A 9,753-nucleotide genomic window follows, 5' to 3' on the forward strand; every position below is an offset into this window, starting at 1 on the left:
TTTTTTGCAGCCTTTAACTTTTTACTTATTTTAACTTTTTAAAAAATTGTGTTTATGGCATTAAAAGATAAAATATGTTGCTATTATACACTAATAGACATATATTTTAAATATTTCTGAGTTTCTAAACTTTTTCTGTGTTGTCTGCATCTTCTGCAAAACTCCCCCAAAAATTCCTTTTAATTTCTTATGCCAACCTGCAGTATAGCAAAACCATGATGGCGAAAGTAGCAATGTGGAAAGGATACCTGTATACATATATATGCATATCTATTATATAATATGATTATATATAATGTATATATGAAATATATATAATATCTATTCTATAACATGCATTATAAATTATATATATTATATATAACATGGTATATACACACACATATATTACCAGAGAATGCTCAGTGGGTAAGGAGGGAATGTATTCATAAATGAACATAGTATAAAAAAATAAAAGGCATCAGCAAAAAATATTTTAAAATTTTTTTAACTTTAAAAAAGATACCAAAAAGATATTTCTGAAATATCAATAGCATAAGGGCAGATGATTTCTCTGAAAAAGAAAAGTGAGTGCTGTCTAAAGACACCCACATGGCTAAATGGAGAATTCTTTAACAATAAAATAACATGAGGGCAGGGGGCAGCTGGGTAGCTCAGTGGAGTGAGAGTCAGGCCTAGAGACAGGAGGTCCTAGGTTCAAACCCGGCCTCAGCCACTTCCCAGCTGTGTGACCCTGGGCAAGTCACTTGACCCCCATTGCCCACCCTTACCAATCTTTCATCTATAAGACAATACACCGAAGTATAAGGGTTTAAAAAAATAATAATAATAACATGAGGGCAGCTAGGCAGCTCAGTGGATAAAAAGCTAGGGCTGGAGACTTGAAGTCCAAGGTTCAAATCCAGTCTTAGACACTTCCTAATTGTGTGACCCTGGGCAAGTCACTTAATCCCAGTTGCCTAGCCCTTATCACTCTTCTGCCTTAGAACCTATACTTAGTATTGATTCTAAGATAAGGTAAGGGTTTAAAAATATAGCTATATATTATGATATTGTTTGATATATATCATATGATATATAGTCTTCTAATATGATATATAGTCTTCATTCTTATCTGCTCTCTGGATCTGATACCTATGGAACTTCTTCTCTGGAGCTAAAATGAACACGATGACAATAACAAAAAAAAGATTATTCTGACAAGGGGGGAGGAGTGCAATAGGAGAAGAACAAATAATATTGCCTAGATAAATGGGGGAAACAACAATATATCATATATATATGATATAATATGATATAGCTATCCAATGATTGATTGAACCAATGAATATTACTTCCCTTTTTCTTTATTTTTATCCTGGTATAGAAGTTTTCGTGTATTATTTTTAAACTGATATATAAGTTGTGATCATTCTTTGGGTATAAAGGAGGACGTCTCACAAGGCTCTGGTCTTTGGTCTTGACCATAGTCCAGCTTTATTGTGGGACTGGCCCACTCTCAATAAACCTATTTCTTTTTGGCTTGGAGACTTTGTTTCTCTTATTTGCATTTCTGGACACAGAAATTTCACGACACCTGATCCTAATGTGGTGAGCTCTCACAAGAGGAGGTCCACCAGGATGCTGAAGGAGAGGCAAACTGGCCCAGGTCAGAAAAACGGTATTGGGATCAGTCCAAGGAATGCTACACTTTCAGCTGAGACAACATAAAGACATCTAATCTCATCTTCCTGACCAGCCCTGGAGAAAGTTTCCAGAGGCTTCCTCCTCAACTGAGGGAAGCAACAACATGTGCCAGAGACTCCATAGGTTACCAGGCATGTACACACCATTGCCCTTTGAAAATCCCCAAAGCTAGAATTAGAGGAGTCTCCAAGCCTAGACTTAAGCAGGGATCTCCATTAAGGCAAGAGAAAGGGAATTTAAGATGGTAGATTTAGATCCAGAAAGAGCAGCCCCCTCATTTTACAAATGAGGTCCTGGGGCCCAGAGATGCTCTGGGACAAGAATTGATAACTGATGGATTAGAGAAGCTGAATAAGAGTAAGGATTCAAGGATGAAAGTGGGGTTATAAGCCTGGATGACTATGAAAAGGCAGACAGAAATTGGGAGAAACATGTTGATTCCATTTTGGATATGTTTAGTTTAAGATGCTTACAGGGCATCCCGTTTGAAATGTCCAATAGGCAGTTGGTAATAAGGAACTAGTTGGCAATATGGTATCTAGGTGGCACAATAGCCATTGGAATGCTGGATCTGAAGTCAGGAAGACTCATCTACCCGAGTCCCAATTTATTTTCAGATACTTTACCAGCTGTGTGACTCTGGGTAAGCCACCTCAGTCACCTGTTTGCCTCAGTCTCCTCATCTGCAAAATGAGCTGGAGAAGGAAATAACAAACCATTCCAGTATCTTTGCCAAGAAAACTCCAAATGAGGTCACCAAGAGTTGGAAATCAATTGGGAGATAAAGAAAACTCTTTAGAATATTTTGGTTGTTTCCCCCATTTATCTAGGCAATATTATTTGGTCTTCTCCTATTGCACTCCTCCCCCCCTTGTCAGAATAATCTTTTTTTTGTTATTGTCATCATGTTCATTTTAGCTCCAGAGAAGAAGTTCCATAGGTATCAGATCCAGAGAGCAGATAAGAATGAAGAACCAATGCTATGCTCTCATCCTTGTGTGAAACATTACTGATTAGCATCACAGATGGGATTTTTTTCCCATAGAGCAAATGATAGAGTAAACTAATGAGTCAGTCCTCTTTGGTGTTAATATCCCATCCGGAGTGCTGCCACCTCTCATCCTTGGCACCACAACTCCCATCAGCCATCTGAAATAACTAACCCAAATAGCTGTTCTGAGAACATAGGCGCTTTCTGTCAAATCTTATGTCTGGTTTTCCTTGTGTTGTCCCATAGTATATTCCCCTCTCTGGGGTAATTCCCTTCCACTTTGTACATACAGGTTGATTCCATTGGGGAATGGCTAACACAGGCTCAAAGTACTCCTAAATCCTAAAATTATATCTCATGAGCCCCCACCAATGAGTTTATCTTTAATAGTCAGTCAGTTGATACAATCATCTCAAAGCAAAAGCATTTAGTGAAATGATATAGTAAGAATAGTGGCACCAAAATATCTCCTTCTGAGCAATACCTAGGGCACGTTAGTATACAAATCAGTATCAATAGAAAGAGTGAGCATACACATTGCACATTACAGAGAGATCCATGCCCAGGGAGTACATGAGGCCAAGGCAACATTTTCTGGTTTGCAGAGATCCGTATCTTCTCTTACTGCTCTCTCTGACCCCATTTCCTGAGTGGAACAAAGTTGCCCTCTCTCACTCTCTTCTTTTTTCCTCTAAATTCTTTCCTCTCTCATTTACTCTGCCTTCCCAATATGTGAAAAAAGAAGAAAGGATAGTAATAATCACCTGGACAAATCTATCAGTTGGGTCAATGGGTAGTTATGATGTCTATGTGTCAGGAAAATTATCTTTTAATTTTTTTCCCCAGGCATTTTATACATCAGGCAGCCTTGAAAGTACCCAAGAAGTTCTACCACTGGGTTGAGGGGCAAGAAGAAAAATACAATGGCGAAATGGCATTTTCTTGTTAGAAAACTGCAGTCCAGAAAAAACGAAGTTAACTGCTCCAAGTCACACAGATAGCAAAAGGAATGGAACAAAAATTCACTCAGATCTGCTGACTTCAAGGCCAGAACTCTTGCTGAAAGCTCACATTCCCCTCCTTTTCTCTTTCAGATAGAGCTCACTCTTCAGAGGGGGACTCCTATTAGGGGCTCTGACTCTATTCCCAGGAGGAAACTAGGCAAGAAAACTATAGGGGGCTGTGGAGAGGGGTGGGGTGGGGAGGAATCCGTAGTGACTGGGCCCCTGGGAAAACATTGCTAAATGGACTGGCCTTGGGGAAGGAAGAGGAAGCACAGGCAAGGGTGTGGTCCACAGCTCATTTTGGGGAAGTCAGGCATTTTGCAAATTCTCCCTTTTTTAAGTCACTTTCCTATACAGACTTTGTCTCCTAGTAAATAGCTGGCAACCTGGTTCTCCCAAACCACTCCACTGGCTCCTCTTTCTCCTATGCACAAATGCAGTCTAATACATCCTACTTGTGGCTCCCTCCTAGAGCTCATCCCTGCCCTGCAGTCCTGTTCAAGGTACATTTTATGCAATATATGTGCATATGCAAACATGTGTACGCACACGCATGCACACATGCACGCATATGTCCTGTCACATATATCTCCAACAAACTCCTCCACTAAATGATGGATATTTGCTGCCCAATTTCTTTACATACCCACTATCAAACTCAATTTGCTATTATACAACAACACCTGGGAATAACTGGCAAAGCTCTGGAAAGAAGCATTTTAAAGAATACTTTCCTGTGTTCTAAGGTTCTGGCATGTCCTTAAAACATAGTATGACAGAGCTGCGAGAACCTTTAGAACACAAAATGTCAGAGCTGGGAAGGATCTTGGAACAGAGAATACACAGAGCTGAGAGAACACTTAAAACCTAGAATTTCAGAACTTGGAGAGGTTTAAGAACACAGAATGTCAGAGCTCAGAGAACTCTTAGAACCTAAAATGTCAGAAGTGGGAAAGATCTTAGACTATAGAATATCAGGGCTGAAAGAGACCTTAGAACAGAGCATGTCAGTGTTGGGAAGGGACTTAGAAGAAAGCATGTTGGAGTTGAGAAAGACCTTAGGATCTAAAATATGAGAACTGGGAGGGGGCCACAGATCAGAGGATGTCTGAACTAGAAATGACTAAAATTCATCAAATCAGATCAAACTTGGAAATTTGGATTTTTAAAAAATCCACTTGGGATTTTTCAAAAACACCATGGGAAAGGTATATTCCTAGATAGTAGGCAATCTGAAAAACATGGGTTTTAGAAGCCTGTAGTTTAATATGAACCTAAAAAGTGAATTCTATATTGGGACACATTAAGAAGAGCATTATATGGAACAACTAGACGGCTCTAGGGGACAGAAAGCCAAGCCTGGAGATGGGAGGTCCCAGATTCAAATCTGGCCTCAGACATACTTAGTAGTTGTGTGATGCTGGACAAGTCACTTAACCCTAACTGCCTAGCCCTTACCACTCTTTTGCCTTGGAACCAATACTTAGGAGAAAGAGGAAGAGGAAAAGGAGAAGGAGGAGGAGGGAGAGGAGGAAGAGGAGGAGGAGAAGGAGAAGGAGAAGGAGGTGGAGGAAAAGGAAGAGGAGAAGGAGGAAAAGGAGGAGGAGGAGGAGGAGAAGGAGGAGAAAGAGAACAACAACATAGTATCCAAGACTACGAAGGATCCTTTTGTTTTCTTGCTTTGCCCCACCTGGAGTACTCACTGGGTTCCTCACTGGCCACTACATCTAGGAAAGAGAGAATTGAGCTAAGCTAGAAGAGAATAAGGAGGAAGAGAATGTCAGACACTGGGAGATGGTGATAATGATGATGATGGAAGTCGGTCTGCTTGTTCAGGAAATTATTTTGCAAATAAGTTAAAAGTTATTTTTGACCCTACAATCTCATTTCTAAGAATCCCAAAGCCATCAAATACAGAAAGAAAGTCCCATTTAGGCCAAAAAAATTCATAGCAGTACTTTTTTGGGCAATAAAAATCTGGAAGGAAAGTGGGTGTGCAACATTTGGGGAAAAACTGAACCAACTGATAATAACTATAATATTGTTCTTAGTCATATCCCGCTCTTCATGACCCCATTTGAGATTCTCTTGGCAAAGGTTCCACTGGAAGTATTTTGCTTTATCTTCTCCAGCTCATTTTACAGATGAGGAAACTAGGCAAACAGCATTAAGTGACTTGCTCAGGGTCACAGAGCCAGTTAAGTATGTGAAGTCAGATTTGAACTCAGGGCCTCCTGACTCCAAGCCTGGCACTCTAGTCATTGTGCCACCAAGCTGCCATAAGTATCATCCCCAATAGTAACAAGCATTTTTGTTTACAAAGTGCTTACTTTACATTTGCTACCACCTTTGATCCTTACAACCGACTTAAGAGGAAAATGCTATACAGTAGGATTTTAGGATTTTCATAGATGAGGAAATTGAGGCCAAGAAAGATTAAGTGATTTGCCCAGGATCACCTCACTGGGGAATCTCTGAAGCAGGATTAGAACTCAAAACTTCCTGACTCTAAGGCCAGCATTCTACCCATTGTACTACCTAGTTGCCTCCAACATATAAGTGTAATAGAATCCTACTGTATCATAGAAAATGACAAATTTGCAGGATACTGAGAATTATGAGAAGACTTGCTTGAAGTGACAGATGGAAGAAAGCAGAACCAGAAGAATAATACATGCAATGATTACAATAATGCACGCAAAAATAACCCCCAAAAGCACATGAACTCAAGTTAAATAAAACAACCAAAACCAATGGCAGAACACAGATGATGAAACATCTCTCTTTATTCTGGAGTCAGGAAAAACTAGAGTTGGAATCTTGCTTTAGTTATTTCCTAGCTGTAGGCCCCTGGACAAGATACTTAACCTCTGCTTTCCTCAGTTTCCCCAACTGTAAAATGGAGATAATAATAGTATCTGTTTCTTAGGGGGGGATTTGTGAGTCTCAAATGAGATAATATGTATGAAATGTCTTACAAACAGACCTTAAAGGAATAAATAAATGCAAGCTGTTTACTACTACTACTACTACTACTACTACTACTACTACTACTACTACTACTACTACTACTACTACTACTACTACTACTACTACTACCATCATGACCATAGGATTATGGACCCAGAACTAGGAGAGACCTCAAAGGCGGTCAAATACAACCCCTCCTCATGTTACAAATGGGAAAACTGAGCTGCAAAGAGGTTTGTTTGTTTTTTTAAACCCTTACCTATCATATTAGAATCAATACTGTATTTTGGTTCTAAGGCAGAAGAGCAGAAAGGGATAGACAGTGGGGGTTAAGTGACTTGCTCCAGGTCACACAGCTAGTCTCTGAGGTCACATTTGAACCCAGGATCTCTAGGTCTGGCTCCTGATCCACTCCGTCCCTGCTAAGAGATTTAATCGACTTACCTAAAGAAACTCAGTCCATAAGCATTACAGATGGGATTTAAACCCAGGTAAGTCCTCAAGACACCCATCAATTAGTCAACATCCTTTCTAAAATGAGGTGCCCAGAACAGAACCTCTATTCCAGCTGTGGGCAGAGCAGAGCAGACCATACCAGAACCATTCACTCCCTCCTATCCCTCCAGTGACTATGGTTTTCAGCTGCCTAAGATCCCATAAGTCGTGAATGTTTACTTCCATCTCCCACTGTTGGCTCCTAAGTTCCTGGTCCAGAAAAACCTACAAAGCTTTCCCCAACAGATTCTTGTCTGGCCACACTTCTCCTAACCTCTACTTGTGCCCTGGACTTTTCTAAACTCAAGTGTGGGCTTTTACATTTATCCCATTGAAATCTAATCTTATTAAATTTGACCCATCTGTTGGGTAGTCTTATCAGGATCCCCCAGCCAGGGTTCTTCTGGTTGTCATCCAATATGCTGGCTACATTCCCCAGTCTTATGTCATCTTCAGATTAAACGAGCGTGCCCCATTTCTCCTCCTTGGAGAATTCAAGAATGGGACAGAGAGAGATGTTTTTCCTAGGATCCTAGAGCTAAAACTGGAAAGAATTTCAGAGGCTATCTAATCTAACTTTTCCCATTTTACAAATGAGGAAACTGAGAACCAGAGAGGTTAAAGTCACTTGCCTAAGTATACAGAACACAGACTTCCCCCCAGTACCCAAACTGGCCCTTTTTCCATTGTACCATGTTATCTGTGTTGTCCAAGATCACACAGATTAACCAGGATTGAAACCTTCTGACTTCAAAGCATGTGTTCTAGGTGGTACAGAGGATAATATACTAGCTCTGGTGTCAAGAAGATCTGAGTTCAAATTGAGCCTTAGATACTTATAGCACCTCTGGACTTTATCATGACCTCTTATAAGATCCCATCAATCCTGAAACCCACATGTCTGTTGGCACAGTCTGTCCTTGGGGCCCCATCACTGCCTCCCTCTGACCAGAGAGGATAGAGGGTGGACAATGGAGAGTTTCTCCCACATCTTCCCTGAAAGGAGGTCACCTAGGATAACCACATTATCACTTACCACCTTGCTAAAGTCCTCTGGATGTCATCATGCACCACTACTTTTCAGCTTCCTTTTATATGTTGTCCCCCTCCTCCCCCACTGCCCATAAGCTCCTCCTCAAAGGCAAGAGCTGCCTTATGCCATCCTTTTTATTGCCAGGGCTTGGTACAAGGGCTGGCACACATTAGGAGTTTAAAAAAATAGTTATGATTGACTACTATGATCTGCCTCAACTTCCTCAAATGTAAAATGAGAATAATATTAGCATCTACCTTCCACAGTTATTGTGATGACCAACTGAGATAATAATTATAAAACACCTGGCACAGAGCCTGGCACATAGTAGGAGCTAAATGAAAGATTATGTCGTTCCTTTTTTCCACCATCCTAGGCTGCCACTTCCTTGAAGGAGCAGTGTTGTTTATCCTCTGAACAACCGAGGATAGAAGCCAGGATTCAGGATTGGAATAACAATCTCCTCTAAATATCTCTTTACAACTCTGCCAAGATGAAAAGGCTTTGCTCACAGGGCCAGCAACTGAGTCATCCGAGGATCAGCCCAGCCAAGTACAGTGCGAAAGGACTGGCTACCAGGCGATGGATGTTTTGGGGCAGAGCTACTACCAAATGAAGGGGCTACGATCTGCATCAGTGGAGGGTGTACCTGCATTAATGAAAGTAGGAATCAATTTAAGTACTATTTATTTTGTGTAAGGTACCTTGGTTGTGTGGATAAAAGTACTGTCCAGCCTCAAACACATACCAACTGACTGAGTCTCGAGCAAATCATTTAATTCTGTTTGCCTCAGTTTCTCCATCTGTAAAATGAGCTGGAAAAGAAAATGGCAGACTACTCCAGTATCTTTGCCAAGAAAACCCCAAATATAGGGAAAAAACCCAAATGGGGCCCAAAGCGTCTGACATGACCGAAAAATGACTGAACATTTAGGGATTGTTGGCTGATGAGAAGTTAGCCGGGAACAAGGGCTGGACAGAAATACTTCAGGAACCTGGTCCTGATATAGGCATAAGGATACCCACAGGGACACCCTAAATGGGGATTATTCTCCATGGGTTAGAGAGGGGGAAAGGGATGCCCAGGATGCATGAGTGATTTGCCAGAGGTCATTCTTTCACTAGTACATGTTAAAAATCTATTATGTGCTGTGGGCAGCTCTGGGCACTGGGAAGGACAGAAAGACACACAGGCTTTCCATAGTCACAGAGTTTATAGTTTTTTTCTTTATATATATTTATAGGGAATAAGAGACAAGTCATGGACATGAAGAAGAAGGATAGGGACTGGACCTCTGATTTCTTTTTTTTTTTCTATTAAACTCCTTACCTTCCATCTTAGAATCAATACTCTGTATTTGGTTCCAAGGCAGAAGAACAGTAAGAGCTAGGCAAATAGTGTTAGGTGACTTGTCCAGGGTCACACAACTAGAAAATGTCTGAGGCCTGTTTTGAACCCAGGATCTCCCTTCCTTAGTTTGGTTTTCAATCTACTGAATTCAATCTAGCTGCCCCCGGACCTCTGATTTCATTGATATAGGGAACTTCATAGGGGTCATTTTCTCTACCAGTGC

Source organism: Gracilinanus agilis, chromosome 3, assembly GCF_016433145.1.
Source record: "Gracilinanus agilis isolate LMUSP501 chromosome 3, AgileGrace, whole genome shotgun sequence".
Lineage (NCBI taxonomy): Eukaryota > Metazoa > Chordata > Mammalia > Didelphimorphia > Didelphidae > Gracilinanus > Gracilinanus agilis.